The sequence below is a fragment of the Bos mutus genome, chromosome 13 (assembly GCF_027580195.1).
Source record: "Bos mutus isolate GX-2022 chromosome 13, NWIPB_WYAK_1.1, whole genome shotgun sequence".
Classification (NCBI taxonomy): Eukaryota; Metazoa; Chordata; class Mammalia; order Artiodactyla; family Bovidae; genus Bos; species Bos mutus.
The window spans coordinates 49,805,357-49,823,817 of NC_091629.1; positions in this window are offsets into that span (position 1 = coordinate 49,805,357).

Here is an 18,461-nt window from a genome sequence, read left to right on the forward strand (position 1 = left end):
CTGGATCACATCTCATCTTTCCTTGGTCATCCTTCTTGGAACCAAGGCCACTGGACTCTCCAGTGGTTCACCAGGTGGCCGCATCTCAGCCCCGCAGGCTCTGGCCATCGGCACACGCCAGCAGGACCTCTGATACCTGCCCTGGCTGCTGCCTCTCGAGGTTTTGCCGGTTTCCCTTCCTCTGCTGGTCTGCTGAATATTTCTGCTTCTCAGGGCTCTGTGCTGTCTGCCTTCTGTCCTCAGGCCACACTTCCTCATGGGGACTCATCAGCTTCACTGTCCCCCCACTTGAGTGTCCTCCTGAACACCCACCATCCCCTGATCTCCAGCTCCATCCTGACCTTTCCCTGGAGCTCTCCTGGATGGACTCCCGGAGTCCCAGAAGCACCTCCTGCTCAGCGTGTCCAGGGGCACCTTGGCATTTGCCCTCCAGCCTGCCCTTGCCTCCCCGTCCTGACTAGTGAGCGGCACCACCATCCTCTGCATGGATGCTGGTAGCCACAGTATCCCCTTTACCCCCATCAGCCTTTTTCAAAAATAGCTTTATTGAGGTATAATTTACATACCCTAGAGTTTAGTTAATGGCAACCTACCCCAGTACTGTTGCCTGGAAAATCCCATGGACAAAGGAGCCTGGTAGGCTGCAGTCCATGGGGTCACTAGGAGTTGGACACAACTGAGTGACTTCACTTTCACTTTTCACTTTCATGCATTGGAGACGGAAATGGCAACCTACTCCAGTGTTTTTGCCTGGAGAATCCCAGGGACAGGGGAGCCTGGTGGCCTGCTGTCTCTGGGGTCGCACAGAGTCGGACACGACTGAAGCGACTTAGCAGCAGTAGCAGCAGCAGCAGAGTTTAGTTATCTTATGAATTTTGATGAGATTTAGTAAGTTCATAGGGTGCAATCATTACCACAATTCCAAAGTTTCCTTGTGTACACTTGAAGTCATTCCCACTCCCATCCCATACCCTAGGCAACCACTGATCTGCTTTCTAGTTTTTACCTTTTCTGGAACGTTCCTATAAATGGAAATATACAATATGTAGTCTTTGCATCTAGCTTTTAGCTTCCTCCAATTAGCATGTTGTCTGTTGTTGTCTTTTTAAACTGGGGTAGAGTTGCTCTACAGTATTGTACAACCAAGTGAATTAGCTATGTGTTTACATATACCCACCCCCGTCTTGAACCTCCCTCCCGCCCCTCCATCCCACCCCTCTAGGTCACCACAGAACAGCAAGCTGGACTCCCTGTGCCGTACAGCAGGTTCCCAGTAGCTATCTATTTTACACGTGGCAGTGCACATATGTCAATCCCAGTCTCTCACTGTATCTCACCCACCCCCTCCCGGGCCCATACGTCCATTCTCTCTACATCTGTGTCTCTATTCGTGCCCTGCAAACAGGTTCATCTGTACCATTTTTCTAGATCCCACATGTAGGCGTTAATATACAATATTTGTTTTTGGACCTAGAACCTGTCATACAGAGTGAAATAAGTCAGAGAGCATATTCTTTATGCTCATTTACATTGTGGCACATATCAGTACTTCATTCCTTGTTAGTTCTGAGTAGTATTCCATCTTATGGACATATGACATTTTGTTTTAACTGTTCACTGCTTGATGGAAATTTGGATTTGGGGCTATTATGAATAATGCTGCTATGAATATTCATGCACAAGTTTTTATAGGGACATGTACTTTTGCTTTTCTTGCATTGCTCTCTTTTTTCCACCATCGTGCAAGGCCCTAATTTTCACTGGGAAGCCATGTGGTTGCTTGGAAACTCTCTACCTCCCTAACCCAGGGATAGAGCACGTGACCCAGACTAAGCCAATCTGTGTGCACAGGTTAGTATAGGGGCTCAAGAAATGTCTGTTTGTGGGGCACAGTGTCCCCTGCCTTCTGCTCCAAAGCTACCGTGAGGAATCAGAGGGGCTCCAGACTGGATGAGGCTTTGAAGGAGAGATCACCTGGGTTCAGTGTTAACAGGGGAAGATGGAAGGCTTGGAACTGCCTGGGTCCTCCAGGCCGGAGCACCTTCAGGAAGTGCAGAGAAACGCCTCCCAGTATTCAGAAAAGAGAAAAGTAGGGCAGGCAAAAGGGGCCACGGCGGCGGGCCCTAGAGACCACAGAAGAGAAATGAAAGGATTATGAGGAAATGACATTAAAATGAAGATCTTCCCTGGCCTCCGAAAGTCAGGGGGCCAGGAGGAGACCAGGTGGCCAGTGAGGGGGCCCCTGGGTCCCATCAGAGTTGCCAGAAAGTTTAGGGACTTATGAGACTGGCCCTTTGGAGGATTTAGGGAACATTTGATCTCCCCATCCTGGATGGAAAACCCGCTGGACACCAGCTGGCTGGGTCCTGGGTGAACCTTCCCCGAGAAGCTGCTATGGAGGTTTCAGAGAAGCTCTGGCCTTACACACTGTGGGGTCTTGGCCTCCACGTGGCAGGGCATAGGGCTGGGGCCCAGCTCAGGGTTCCTTCCAGAAACAGGTGCTGATGTGAATCTGGGGCACAGAAAGCCAGAAACCAGGCCAGGCCTGAACTCCCTTGTGGGACCAGAGTCAGGAGCAGATGAGACTGTGGATGTGAATGTGCCTTGCAAACTGTAAGGAGCTGTTACACCCTGTCCGTGTCTCTCCTCCGTGCAGCCTTCTCAGAGACTCTCCCAGCTGAGTGAGTCACCCTGTCCTCCCCAGATGTATATAAACCTCACTCTTGGACCCATTCCCCTCAGTCACAGACCCTAAGGAAGGACATGTCCCTTCCCGCCAGCCTGAACTCCTTGGGGGTGGGGACAAGCGCATCATTCTTCCGTATCTGGCTCAGTGCCTGACCCAGAGCAGGAACTTGGCAAGGAGTTCTCGAATGACCTTGGCTTGTAGAGAAGCAGGTAACATGAGGGTGCTGGGTAGCCTCTGCTTGTAAAAACAGGGACCGGCTGGTGCATGGTAGAAGTCTCTCCAATGAAATGTCAAAATGCTTTATCAGTTGTGGCTCCAGCAGTGTGACTGTCCAGAAATGCCGTGTCGAGGTCGAGGATGCTAAATGCCGTCTTTTTGTGCTGTCCAATAGGGTAGCCCCGAAGCACCTGGGACTATTTCAATTTAAATTTCATTTAAATTCAGTTCTTTAGTTGCACTCGTCACATTTTGGGCTTTCAGTGCTGCATGTGGCCCATGGCCTCTATTGGACAGTGCAGGGGAGAGCATTCCCATCACTGCAGAGAGTTCTCTTGGACAGCATTCATCAATGCCTAGAAATTGCACATCCGTGTGTTACCTTGGGCCCTGATCATTTCAAGGGGCTTCCAGTCAATTCTAAAGGAAATCGACCCTGAATATTCATTGGAAGGACTGATGCTGAAGCTGAAACTCCAATTCTTCGGCCACCTGATGTGAAAAACTGACTCATTAGAAAAGACTCTGATGCCGGGGAAGATTGAAGGCAGGAGGAGAAGGGGACGACAGAGGATGAGATGGTTGGATGGCATCACTGACTTGATGGACATGAGTTTGAGCAAGCTCTGGGAGTTGGTGATGGACAGGGAAGTCTGGCACGCTGCAGTCCGTGGGCGTGCTGCAGTCCCTGGGGTCACAGAGAGTCGGACACAACTGAGTGACTGAACTGAACACACTAGCAGCTGTATTTACAGAGAATTTTCTATGTATCAGGCACTGTGCTAAGTTTATAGACAGAGCACATAGTATGAGGGACGTACTATGCAGATGCATTAACTCATTTCCTCCTCACAACATCTCTTTATAATAGGTATGTTGTTCTTACCATTTTACAGATGGGGAACACTGAGGACATTTGTTCTAAGTCACACAGTTATGAGGTGGTAGAGCAGGAGACGGATCCCAGGCCCCAGAATATATGCTTTGAATAAAGTACAGACTCCCTTGGGCATCCTTGGTGGTTCAGACAGTAAAGAATCTGCCTGCAGTGCAGGAAACCAGGGTTCAATTTCTGGGTCGGGAAGATCTCCTGGGGAAGGGAATGGCTACCCACTCCAACAGACTCCTAACCTGGTCTGGAAAGTCCCTGCAGAGCTGGTCTCCATGAGTCTTTCTGCCTTCACTTTGAGTCACTCCCCACCTATCTGGTCCAGTTCCTCAGAGACCCCAGATGTCTCCTTCCTATGCCTGTGCCCTTGTTCATCCCCTTCTCTCCTTGGTGCTCCACAGAGTCCTGTTTATCCTTTGGGACCCAGTTCTAGAGTGAGCACATTGAGGCCAAGGACCGGGCCTAAGTCCTTTCTGTATCACAACGTCTGGCACATAGCTTGGAGCATTCCAGGTCTTGGTAAATTACGAGTGGTGGATTGGAGGGTGGATGAGTGAGTGGATGGAAGGATGGGTAGTGTCAATGGATGGTGAGTCAACGGGAGAGTAGAAGTTGGTGGAGGTTGGGAAACTGGATGGATGGATAGAGTGTGGGTGGACAGGTGGCTTGTGCTCAAATGCCCGTGGCTGCTGAACTGAGTGCAGGGGAATGGTGTATAGAGCATCAGTGGTTTGAAGACATTTAAGGACAGAATCAGTAGGGCTTGCACAGAGAGCTGAGGGGCAGGGAAGGGTCCAGAACAATGGCCAGTTTTCTAGCTTTTCAGGACTTGGGAGGATCATGGTATTTTCAGGGAGGAGCAGGTTTAGGGTAGAAGCTGCCAAGGTCTGTTTCACATGTGGGAGCCTGAAGGGCCCATGAAAGGAAGGCCTGGGAGGTAGCTGGGGAGATGAGCTTTGGTCAAGTTCAGTGGCAAGGGCTGGCCTCAGAGAGACTTAAGAGATCATATGGATTCAGGACTGAGGGCTGGAGGACAAGCTGATAGGGGAGGTGGAGGAACCATGGCCCCTGAGGTAGAGGAGCAGCCAGGAGGGACACTAAAAGAGACGGGAGGGCCCTGCCATATTGCAAACCTCCATCAACCACTGTAGGCGGTGTGCTGTCGGGACCTAGTGCCAAGGGGGCGCAGGCAGGAGATGCCACGCTGGAAATGGGCCATGAAGGGTGGTGAGGTTTTGACCAGTCTGATGAGGGTTACCCTGAGCAGGGAAACTGCATAGTCCAAGGCAGGAAGTGAAAATAGGTTATGTCCACATGCTCTGCGGGCCTCAGAGCCTGTGGCAGCCAGTCAGCTGCAGAACAGGAGGCTCAACACCCTTTCTCTGCCCTGATAGCACGCTGGGACCACAGACTCCAGGGTCTGGGAGGACTCTGGGGTAATCTGGGCGCTGTGCTACTTGGGACAAGTCACCTCCCCTCTCTGGGCCTCAGTCGCCTCACCTGGAAACCAGAATCAACACCACCAACCTGGTTTGCTGAGAGGAGTAAATGAGATGTGGGAGTGTGAGAAGCCCCCAGTTGCATGAGGAAACTCTATAAATGCTATTTTTAAAAACTGTCTTTTCATTTCAACTCCACAAATATTTATGGAGCTAAAAGGTTCTGTGTAAATTAAATTTTCGTATGACAAATACTATTTTACCTAGGCCTGGGATGGCAAGATTGGTGAGGTCATTCATTATTTGAAGAGTCCTGAGTTGGAGTCTTTTGAAAAGCCCTTGCTCGTGAAGTGAAAGTCACTCAGTCTGTGTCCGACTCTTTGTAACCCCATGGATTATACAGTCCAGGGAATTCTCCAGGCCAGAATACTGGAGTGGGAAGCCTTTCCCTTCTCCAGGGGATCTTCCCAACCCAGGGATTAAACCCAGATTCCCACAGTGCAGGCGGATTCTTTACCAGCTGAGCCACAAGGGAACCCAGAGCCCCTACTTGGTTTGTTTGTTTGTTTGTTTGTTTGTTTTGTGTCAACAAGGATTTTGACTTTCTAGGCTCACAGAGGAAGGCTTTCATTTGTTCCTCTTGTGTTTTGGAAAGATTCTCCCAACTGATATAAGGTGTCAGACTGAGGGAGACAGCAAGCAGGGCACCCGGCGGGGGAGGGGGGGTGGCTACCATGGAGCTAGTTCCATGGTCTGAAGGAGGGATCATGGTGACCCAGACAGGGGGTGACTCTGGGCATAAAGGGACTTCCCTGGTGGCTCAGCTGGTGAAGATTCCGCCTGCACTGTGCGAGACCTGGGTTCAATCCCTGGCTTGGGAAGATCCCCTGGAGAAGGGAAAAGTTACCCACTCCAGTGTTCTGCCTGGAGAATTCCATGGACTATATCCATGGGGTCACAAAGAGGTGGACATGACTGAGCAACTTTCACTTTCACTGGGCATAAAGAGAAGGGAATGTGACAGGTAGTGGGAGAGGAGGAAGGTATACAGGAACCCCCTGGCATCTTGGTTATCAAAGAGGGTGAGCTGGTTCCAGGTACCTGGTTAGATGATGCTATCAGAGGGCAGGGTCTCTGCAGAAGAGACCCTGACATGTGACGCGTGAGGTGTCCACAGGGCAGTGGGCAGAGCTGCCAGTGGGAATTTGGTTCTGCAGACTTGGTACTCCATGAGACAGGCTGGGGTGGAGAGAGAAGGAAATGTCTGTGATAGGGAAGGAGGGGGAACCCAGAGCTCATGACAATTAGCTAATAAATAGTTATTCAGCACCAAAAACATTTGTTGAGTGATGTCTTCCCTGAGCACCTCTGAGTGCAGGTGCTGTGGCGGGCACGGGGGACCTGGCAATAAACTGCGTAGACCTAACTCTCAGCCTCACGGGGCCGACATTTTAGTGGGAGGAGCAGGGTGTAATTGGGATAAATTACTCATTTGCATATCCTGTTATAAAGTGATACGTGCCTAGGAGAACAATAAGGCATGGAGGGACTGGGAATGTTAGGTGGAATGGCTGGGCAGCCATCAAGGCTGTGCTCACTGAATTCATTTAAACCTCACAACTTTACGAGGAAGGTGCTGTAATTATTCTCATTATAGGAATAAGCAACTGAGTCACAGAGATGTTAAGAAACTCGCCCACAGTCACTCAGCTGTATAACTCGCAGAACCTGGATTTTTATTTTAAGTCCATGCTCTTCTGTTAAGAGTCTTAACTATTGAGGGAATTCCCTGACAGTCCAGGGGTTAGGACTCCATGCTTCCATTGCAGGGGTCACAGTTTCAATCCCTGGTGAGGGAACTAAGAGCCCACAAGTCACATAGCATGGCCAAAACAAACAAACAAAAAGAGTCTTAACTGTTGTGCTGAACTGCCTCTCATTGACAAGGTCAGGTCTCAGCAAAGAGCTAAAGGAAGTAAGGGGATAGGCTCACGGACACCTAGGTGACAGACTTCCCAGGCAGAGAGAGCACGTGCAAAGGGCCTGAGGCCTAAGCGTGCCACAGAGGACAGAGTGGCTGGGGCAAAGGGAGTGGGCAAAGAGTAAAGGGGAGATTCAGAGGTGGGGGGGGGCCACCTGTGGCATCTGTGGGGCTGTCAGCTTTTACTTGAGATTAAGTGAGGCCATGGAGGGCAGAGGAGGCGCAGGCTCTGGCTTGGGTTCTAGCCTGATTCCTCTGGCTTTTGTGTCAGGAGCCAGAGCAGAAGCAGGAGACAAGAGAGAACGTGGCTGATCCGGGTAGGAAGTGATGGTGGCTGAGCCCACGGCACTGGCAGCAGCACAGGTGGTGCCCCGCCTCTTGATCCGTTGTGCAGGTGGCTTCAGCAGGAGCGGCTGAGGGCTTCAATGTGGGAGGGTGAGGGAAGGAGAGGCATCAAGGTGACTCCAGGGCCTGAGCCTGAGTGGCTGGAAGGAGGGGGCTACACTGACTGTGATGGGGCGCTGGCCGAAGCTGCTTTATGAAGTACCTTTCATGTCCATCAGCCCTGTTAATGACCTGGCTGCTCTCTGTGGTGGTTGTTGAAACTCTCGGAGGTTACTTAGAGGTTTGCTCAGGATCGCTCAGCTGGAATGAGGTGAAGCCAGGACCAGAAATCAAGTGTGCATTGAAATTTTGATCCATTCGTCCAATCAGGAAACATTTCTGGAGCGCCTTCTGTGTGCCAGGCACTGTGCTGAGCATTGACAGTGATGGCCAGTGATGATGGTCCTGCCCTCAAGGAGCTCCCAGTCTGATGGAGGAAGCAGTGTCAACCAGTGATCATAGTTATGGCTTCCTCACATCAGCATGATAAGTGGTGAGAAACTGAGGGAGTCCTAGGAACTGGGGACTTGGCCTGGCTGGGAGGTCAGAGAGGGCTTCCTGGAGGAGGTGAAAGTCAAATGCAAAGGCCTTTGGGATGGAGGGTTCTGTGTTGAGAAATTCTCAGAAAAATGCTCCCTGATTTCCCAGGCCATAGTGGAAAAACCCCCAAGGGAACCCCTACCTCCCAGAGGACCGCTGTCCATTGGGAAGTCACAGAACCTTTCTTTTAGTTTGGTTTGTTCTAGCAGCTTTATTGAGAGAATTCAATAAAGAATTCTATAGACTATATAGAATTCTATAGAATACTATACAATTCACTCATGTAAAGTGTCCAGTTCAATGGCTTTTAGCATATTCACAGAGCTGCGCATCCATCACCACATTCCACTTTGGAGTCTTTTCATTATCCTGGAAAGAAACCATGAACCCCTTAACTGTTACCCTCTCCCAATCCCCCCCGCCCCCGACTGGCAACCACTCATCTACTTCCTGTCCACACAGAGTTGCCTGTTCTGGACATTTTATATAAGTGAAATCATGTACCATGTGGTCCTTTGTGACTGGCTTCTTCACTTAACATAATGTTCTGGGGGTTCATCCCTGTTGGAAGAACCGGAATCTTAATCATCGTCAGAACCGGCGAGAACCTCAGAGGCTGTCTCGCGTGCTTCTCCCACCTGTTGTAAAGCGGGGAGTCTGGAAGAGCCTTGCCCCCGCCCCTCAGTAAGGAAGCTGAGGGGCGACTCCAAGGCCAGCCCTGGGACTCCCTGCCCCTCCCTCGGCCTTCTCCTCTTTTCCTTCCACTCTGGGTTCTAGCTGACTTTGGCTCAGAGTGACAGCGTGGTCGGGCACACATCCTCCCCAGCCCTGGATTTTCATGTACTGGCAATTTTCACGCCTCATGGTTCATCTTGAAATCTTTTAAGAATTTGTGTCTGCTAATTCAGAATGTTTTGGAGTTCAGTATTTTCCTTTTCTGCTATTTAAACACTTCTCATCCAGATGGTTACGCCTGTTTTTCTGGGGTGGTGATTTCCCCATTTGGGGAGGCAGAGCCACGTTGGGTAGGGTTAAGCGCCAGGTCTTGAAATCAGATACCCCGACTCGTCCTCAGTGGGGGTAATTCCTGAAGCTCTCTGAGCCCCAGTCCCTTCCTTTGAAAAATGCAGATTACACTGTAGGGTTGTGAGGGGGAAATGAGGTCAAAAGAGGTGCAGACATAGGGAGGTTAGAGAGCGTGAGGGCTTTCCAGGGTCCTGGTTACACCAGGAGAAAAAGACAAGCCTCCTCCACCGACCACTGTCCCTTTCTCCATATTCTTGCTGTGAACTGACCCCTGGACCCCTTCTCCTGGGTCTGAGGGGGAGGTCTGAGTTAGGATCCCAGCCCCACCCCTTGGATTCTATGTTTCCATGTCAGCTCGGTGTCTCCATGGCTCCACCTGAGGCTGAGAGGACTAGGGCGGGGGCTTCCCCTGAAACCTCCAGAGCGACCCAGAGGCTCCTGGGAGCATGGGTGTGGAATGGTGGGGGTGGGGGAGCCTTTTTCTCCTCCAGGAGAGCCTGGTTCCTGCTGACTTAAAGATCCAAGCGGGACCACGGCACCTGTTCAGCAGAGGCGGGTGGAAAGGGACACCTGGCTTCCCTGGGCCTCTCTTGTGAGACGAGATGAGACGTGTGATGTGGGAGGTGCTGGGATGGTGAGGCAACACCTCCTGCTCCAAGTGCAGGGTCAGGGACCGAGCCAGCTTGCAAGCCTTTATCAGGCACAGACTCGATGCCAGGTATTCTACCTGCGTTATCGTCCTAGTCCTCACTGAAACCCTCAGAGGAAGCACTTTAATTTCCCTTGGGCAGGCAGGGACACTGAGGCTCGGAAAGGGGTAGCTGCCTGCCCACTGTCACCCAGCGAGCGAGGGCTCATCTGGGATTTGAACTCAGGACTGTTGTGACTCTGGCCCCTTTCCTGACCGCCCCCATCCAGGGAAAAAGAGGGACAAGCAAGAGGGGGAGGATCGGAGCCTTTGGAACCCCAACTTCCCAGCTGCTGTGGGATTTCTGTGGGTGGTGGGGAAAGCATCATAAATATGCATGACATGCAAATCTGCCTCTGATAAACAATGTGGGGGCCCATGTAGCTGGGATGGTGTTGTACAGACACTTGCATTTCTATCCTGATGGCTCCATGGTGTCCCCTTCCCCAGCATCCCCGGGGTCCACCCAGGGGTCTCAGGGTCCCGGGATTACCCCTAGCCACCTCCTCATTGACATCCCCCTTCATTCCTGCGGGGAGGCTTCCCTGGTGACTCAGATGTTAAAGAATCCTCCTGCAATGCAGGAGACCAGGGTTCAATCCCTGGGTCGGGAAGATCCCCTGGAGAAGGGATGGCTACACACTCCAGTATTCTTGCCTGGGAAATCCTATGGATAGAAGAGCCTGGTGGGTTACAGTCCATGGGGTCGCAAAGAGTTGGACACGACTGAGTGACTAACACTTTCCCTTTCATTCCTGCAGGCTCCCGTGCCTCCCCCTCAGAACCTGGTCACTCCAGGTGCTGGAGGGCCCTGTCCCATGCTGCTTTCCGCCAGCGCCTCTGATCGAGTGCCCAGAGGATGTGTGTGCTAGCCCTCGGTCCAGCGCCTGCTCCTGAGGTGACGCCACCTGCTGCTTTCCGACTGGTTCCCAATTTCCCTCTGCACATAGCTCCCGGGTGGGTAAGTAACCACGGCTGCAGCCTGGGCACTTGGAGTCAGGGCTGCTCACCCACCAACCTGCACTTGGCATGGGTTGGGAAATGCCCAGTCTTCCCACCTAGCAGCGCCCACGTGCTGGTGAAGGGACCTCAGTGAGAGCTTCTGTGTGTCTGTGCTCAATTTATAGTGTGACCCCCTGCCTCATCCAGTCCTCCCAGCAACCCACAAGTTGGATGCAGTGATTGTGCCCATTTTTTACAAAGGAAACGGCCTAAGAGTGGAGAAACCACTTGCCCAAGGAGGCAGAGAAAGCCCAGTGCTATCCATCTCCAAAGCCAGCTCTTTCCAAACCCAAGGGGCTGGGGGGTTGGTGACACAGGCTCAAGAAGGGAAGGGGAATAGCCAGCTGGGCTGGAAACCATGGAACCTCTGGGGCCCCTGGCGGGATGGGGGGCTGAGATGAGGTCCTCAGAGTTCCTGAATCTTGGGGAGCCACATCATTCCTGCCCCTCCAGCCTGTTCTGCTGGCACCCTTGCAGTGCCCATGGTGCCTGACCCCAACATGGACGAGGTGCCCAGCCCTGCAGCATCTCTGACATCCATCTGAGGATGCCTCTGTGCACCCACACCTGGCCCCATCACCCTTCCTGCAACAAGGACCCTGACAGGGTCACCCCACTGGTCACCAGCCACAGCTCCAGGCACCCCTCTCCTGCATCTCACTCTCCTGCCGTGTCCCCAGGCTGTGTAGGTGTGACGAATTCACAGATGAGGAAACCGAGGCTCAAAGGTGCTCAAGGGGCTTGCCCAGGGTCATCTGCTATCACTCACCATGACATGGGGTCGTTGGTTCACGATCGATTTCCTTGTCTGGTCTCAGCAACTCAAGGGTTGGGAACAATTGCTTCCTTCCCCACCGGACAGTCAGCAGCTGGGCCTGGCACAGAGTGGGTAGACAGTAAATCTTCATGTCTTCATGGGAGGAAGGAAAGATAGAGAGGAGGGAAGACCCTCTTACCTCCCTCCACCCAGACCCCAGTGGGACCCAAGAGCCCACTGGCGTTTGGGCAGCCACTGGTCCCTGCTGACCCCAGAGAGTTGGCGGTCCGCTCAGACCTTCAGCAGGGCAGCCAGCCCCTCTGGTCCCCATTCTCTCATCTGCCAACAATTGATCAACCTCCTTAATGGAATGGTTATGAGAAGGGAAAAGACTCATAAATATGGATAATAGGCAAATATCATAGGCTAATAAAAAGCTGGGAAGTTTGCTGTGGATAACGTTTATAGAAGTGCTTCTTCAGGAACAAGAGCCACACACTTGTGTGATGCCCACTTAATACTAATGACCATGTAAAGGACCCTATTAATTTGCTAACCCCCAACCCAGCTCCGCCGTCCTGGCCAGGCTGTTGTAGTGACCATAGACAGCTTTTGCATTTGTTTGAGAAGCTGTCGCAGGAAAAAAATGTCCTAAGGCCACCTGGTCTGAGAGCTGTGTCTGTGGGATTTAATCCTTGGCAGATACTCCTGGTGGTCCCCAGGGTCCTGCATGCCCTCCCCAGGGACTAAGTATGTGACAGGTGCAGCCTGAATGACAGCAGGGCATTTCATGAGCAGTTATTATGTGCCGGGCATTGTGCTGGGCTTCCCGGGTGGCTCAGTGGTAAAGAATCTGCCTGCCAGTGCAAGGAGACACAGGAGATGCAGGTTTGATCCCTGGATCAGGAAGACCCCTGGAGGAGGAGATGGCAGCCCACTCCAGTACTGCCTGGAGAATTCCATGGATGGAGGAGCCTGGTGAGCTACAGTCCATGGGGATCACAAAGAGTCAAACATGACTGAGTGACTGAGCATGGACATGGTGGTGTTGTGCTAATGCTTCATTGTCTTCATCATCTCAGTTAAGCTCCTGGTGACCCTGTGGGAGTTTGATGGGGAGACTGAGCCATGGACCTGGGGGAGAGGACTCATCTGGCAACCTTCTAGTCCTTCCCTCAAATTACTGCCGCTCTGTGCTGACTTGCCCCCTCCCCCACCGGCCGGGCTCAGCCAGGGGGGCAGGATCTTGGCCGCCAAGAACACAGCGTAGCTGGCAGCCCATGGCATGTGTGGCCCAGTGACGGAGAACGGGATTCCTTGGCACGAGCTGGGAGCACAGCCGTCAGCACTGCGCTGAAAGATGGAGGCCTGGGTGGCAGCGAGGGAGGTGTTACTGCTGCTATTTTGCTAACAAGCTGGTTATTTAAAGAACAGCCAAAGCTAGAGTTGGGAAATGGATGGGGAGTCTCCGTGCCCAGGGCGGAGGCAGCCAGGGGTCCAGGAGCCTGGCTGGGTGCGGATGGGGCAGCCATGCATTCTTTTTTCATTTGCCTATTATTATTAATAATGGTAACAGGATCATAAAAATCTAGAAAGGGATTAAATTTATGAAGAAAAGAGGATATAAGAATTAAGAGTGGGGCAGGAGGGGTTTCTTAGGGGCAAGCAGTGTTCTAGTCACTGACCCATGTGGTTTTGTGATCATTTATTACAGTAAACATTTCTGTTTTGTGTGCTTTTCTCTGTGAATTAGATTTCACAATATAACGGGTAAAAAGCAATTACAACCATAATGGTTAATACTTCCTGAGCACTTACTAAAGCCTGGCTCTTTGCAAAGCATTTACCTTATTTCATGAAATTCTCACAGATTCTATAATTCTACCCATTTTGCAGAGGAGAGAAGTGAGGCTTTGAGAAGTATAGTGTTATTTATTATATAATCAAAGGGCACTCAGTTGGGAGAAATGGGATGAGACACAGGACAGATGGACTCAGCCCCGTATCACTGTCCCGTGTTTGAAATCGAGGGCTAGGAAGTTGCCGCTAAAGGGCAGGGCTTCCTACATTTGTCCCTCAGACATGCATCGACACCATTATGTTCTTAAGCCTTAGGACACCAGATGGGTGTCTGTGTTGTAGGCAACACGGGAGGTATCTGAGTCTGACAAGGGGTCAAAGCAGAGCACTTAACCAGTGAATAAGTGTTGACAGAGATTTCCCTGGTGGTCCAGTGGTTAAGAATCCACCTGGCAATGGAGGGGACGAAGTTCGATCCCTGGCCAGAGAACTAAGGTCCTACATGCCCACAGGGTGACTAAGCCCCACGCCTCAATCGCTGAGCCCAGGAGCTGTGGAGCCTGCGCACTGTGACAAAAGATCCCACGTGCCACAATTAAGACCCAGGGCAGCCCAAAACAAAACAAATTAAAAAAAATGATTAGCATTGACAGGTAAGAGTGGGTCTCCTAGGAACAGACTGAGGGAGGAGGTTAGGGCTCACCTGGGAATCATTGAAGGTAAAAGCAGGTCATCCAGGTGAGACAGGATCAGATTCCACCTCTGAGCTAACTGCACGTAGTGCAGAAGCGACATTTCCTGAGGACCCACTGTGCGCTAGGCACATCCGTTGTCTCCTTTCATCTTTGGAACAACCCCGAGAGATTAGTGGAATTCACCCCATTTTACAGGTGAGGGGACTGAGGCTTCCAGAGAGGCGATGACTGGCCCAAGTCCACACTGCCAGTGAGGGGTGGAGCTGCTCCATCAGCTTGGCCATCTCCAGGGCCCAGTGTCCTGTGGGTACAGTAAGCGCCACTCGGGGCAGGGGGTCCCAGCAGGGCAGGCACCTGACACAGAAGCTCCAAGCAACCCATGGACAGAGTCAAGTTCTAAGGCAGATCTGTGGGTCCCCAAACAGGCGCTGGGGATGTGGTCCAGAGGGTGGCATGGCAGAAGGTGTCTCCAAGCCCAGAAGCAGAGACGCCTGCTCTACAGACAGGGCGCCAGCCCCAGCGAGATTTCTTTTCTTTTTTTTTTTTAATTTTATTTTATTTTTAAACTTTACATAATTGTATTAGTTAGAGATTTCTTTATTCCCGGGACATTTATGGAGTGCTGTGCTGTGTTGTGCTAAGTTGTTTCAGTCTCGTCCAACTCTTCACCACCCTATGGACCTTAGCCCACCAGGATCCTCTGTCCATGGGATTCTCCAGGCAAGAATACTGGAGTGAACTGCCGTGCTCTCTTCCAAGCGATCTTCCTGACCCAGGGATCGATCCCGGATCTCTTATGTCTTCTGACTTGGCAGGCGGGTTCTTTACCACTAGCTCCACCTGGGAAGCCCTTATTGAGGACTAGTCCCTGCTAGTCTGTGCCCCGCGCAGAGCGCTCAGCCTTGGGGAGGGACAGATATTATACAGACACCCAAACAAATTAACTGAATAAGCAGAGACTCCATCATTGCGCTGAAGGAAATGAATGGTGACATTATAAAGATGAATGGGGTAGGATGCCTGCATAATGGCACCAGATGGGGGTTGTGGGGCCTCAGCGAACTATGGAGAACTAGAAGTCTGGAACAATCCCACTGTTGGATCCCTGGTGGCCGCTGCTTTTCCCACTGTGACCTCCAGAGGTGATAGCTACCTCCTGTATGCTCATCTGCTCATCACATCCTACTGGGACCCTCGGTGCTGGCTGGTCCCCGCATTCGCCATTCCCCTCAGTTACTGAGAGACAGACCCAGGTGGGGGATGAGGCGCAGGGAGGCACGCAGCTCAACAGGGTGCGCATGGCTGGCTGGACTGCAAGCCAGCAGCACCCTGGACCCCCGCTCCCCAACTACATCGTCACCGACTCACTCGGGTCTGCCAATAAGCACTCTCGCTGGAGACACTTTTTTTTAAAGTTTGTTTTTCACATTTACATCTCTTTTTAATGTAATTTTATTTACTTATTTAGTTTTGGCTGCTCTGGGTCTTCATTGCTGTGCGGGCTGTCTAGTTGCGGTGAGTGGAGGCTACTCTCTAGCTGCGGTGCACAGGCTTCTTTTGTTGCGGAGCACCGGCTCTGCGGAGGGCTTCGGTACTTGTGGCGCACGGGCTTAGTTGCTCCAAGGCATGTGGAATCTTCCCGGACCAGGGATCAAACCCAAGTCCCCTGCATTTGGCTAATGGATTCTTATCCACTGTGCCAGCAGGGAAGTCTCTCGCCAGAGACACTCTTAATGGAGATGCCCTGGATTTGCTTTTTTGATAACCATTTATCCTGCCTGGGAAGACAGATGCTACCTTCCAGACACTCAGGGAATCTGAAATCTCAAGCAGAGAAACTTACACTGGTGAAGTCAAACTCTTGAAATCACGGAATCTTAGTCATAAATAATCCAGCAAGAGCAAGCATATGCGTTTTGCAAGTAAGCTCACTGCACCTTTCCTGAAGACAGTGATAAATTAGAAACCACCCAATCATCTATCAGCAAGAGATAGTTAAATAAATTACGGTCCAGCCAGACAATAGTGTTCTCAGTGGCAGTGAAGACAATGCCATAGATCTATACTTGTTGACATGGAAACATGTCCACAGTGCATTGTTGAAGGAAAAATAGATTATAAAATGGTGTATATTGTATGATCTCATTTTTGTTAAGAAATATCAATATATCCATGCTCCTGCCCAGAAGGACAACCATTTCACTGTTGATAGTGGTTTCCTCTGAATGGTGAAATAGAGGCAAATTCTATTTTTATTTTTGCTTGTATCACTCAGAGTACTCTGTAGGTACAAGTGATAGAAAACCCAACCCAAACTGGGTTTAAACAAAAATGGAATTTATTGATTTGTGAATGTGAAGTCTAGAGGCAAATCCAACTTCAGGCTCGGCTGGTCTCAGGGGTTCAAACCTTGTCACTAGGACCCAATTTTTTTTTTTTTTTTTTACTGCTGGTTTATTTATTTATTTTAAACTTTTTTATTTTTTTGGCCATGCCATGCGACTTGAGGGATCTTAGTTCCCTGACCAGAAAGCGAACCTGTGCCCCTTGCAGTGGAAGCACAGAGACTTAACCACTTGACCTGATTTTTAGTCACCGTGTCTCAAGTCTGCTCCCTCTGAGTTGTTCCTATGTTCTTATAGGTCTTTCTTGTACAGGTAATAAGATGCCTGTCCAGAGGAGCATGCAAGACTTCTTCCGAGATAGCTCAGACACAAGTCCCAGAACAGAGTCTTAGTGATGATCAGTCTCATTTGTGGGTGTTCCCATTCCTCAGTCAAGTCCTCTGACTGGCATCCTGGGCCTATGCACCACCACCCCCCAGCTGAAGAGGGAATTGATACTAGAACTTTATCAGTGGAGAATGGGGAAGCATAGCTTCCCCAAAGTCTGATCCTGAAGTAGACCCATGCATGTATGCTAAGTTGCTTCAGTCGTATCTGACTCTTTGTGACCCTATGGACTATAGCCCACCAGGCTCCTCTGTCCATGGGATTCTCTAGGCAAGAATACTGGAGTGGATTGATATGCCCTCCTCCCGGGACCATCCCTACCCAGGGATCGAACCCACATCTCCTGCCTCTCTTGCATTATCAGGCAGGTTCTTTACCACTAGCGCCATCTGGGAAGTAGACCCAGCAATAACTAAACACAGCAAATTCCCCCTCCTGTACTTACCTAAATTCCCAAGATGTGTGACTTTCATAATCAGGGAAAAAAAAAAAGTGTAGCTATTAAAAGGAGTCCTAATCTCTCTGAGGGGACGCTTTTGGAATCAGAACATCAGAATCTGTAAAGCAGCAGTTCAGTTCAGGAGACCTCGACTGGCTTTGTGTCAGAGTCACTCTGGGCCAGGAGGAGAGCTGTCCTGAGGAGTGAGAGGAGCCCACAGATGATTCGCCTGTAATGTGGGTGTGTGAACTGGGGCTGAGAGAATATGATGCCTAGCATGGGAGCAAGGAAGACTTCCTGGAGGAGGTGACACCTAAGCTAAATAGCCAGGAGTACAGGAAGAACATTGTAGGTAGACAAAACAATGTGTCCAAGGCCATGAGTTACAAGGCATGAGGCCCCTGGAGGCCTGTGTTGTAGGAGAACAACAACTGAACGAACAGCAGCAGGCCTGGATCACACGGGCCTTGAATGCCAGGATAAGAGCTTGAACTTGATCCTGAAGGTGATGGGGAGCCTTGGAGGGATGTCATGGGAAGAGGGAAATGTGAGCAAGTTCAGTCTGGCTGTTGCTGAGAGCACAGCCTCGAAGGGGTCAGGTCGAGGCTCCATGTGGGGAAGGAGAGAAGAGACCCAGTGGTCCCTTAAGGGGCGCTTAGATATCTATTGGTCTGAATTCCTCCCCACCCTGGGTCACCCTCTATTCCTGTCCCAATATATCCAGTCACTGCTTGCATGCCCCCAGAGATGGGGAGCTCATTCTCTGTTTCCTCTGAAGTGTGAAAATGTTAGTCACTCAGTCATGTCTGACTCTTTGCAACCCTATCGACTGTAGCCCACCAGGGTCCCCGGTCCATGGAATTCTCCAAACAAGAATACTGGAGGGGTAGTCATGCCCTTCTCCAGGGGGTCTTCTCGACCCAGGGATCGTATCCGGGTCTCCTGCATTAGCAGGAGGATTCTTTACCATCTGAGCCACCAGGGAAGCCCCTGTTCCCTCTACCTCCAGTTAAACATCTCCCACACTGGATCAAGTCCACAGTTCTGCCATTGCCTGAGGCATACCCAGAACATTGCTCATCCACCTGTGCGGAGGTCTGTCTCCTGAATGACCTGCTGGGAGGGCTGCCAGGGACCTATATTTTCAGACTCTAGTTAGTTCAGTCACTCAGTCATATCTGACT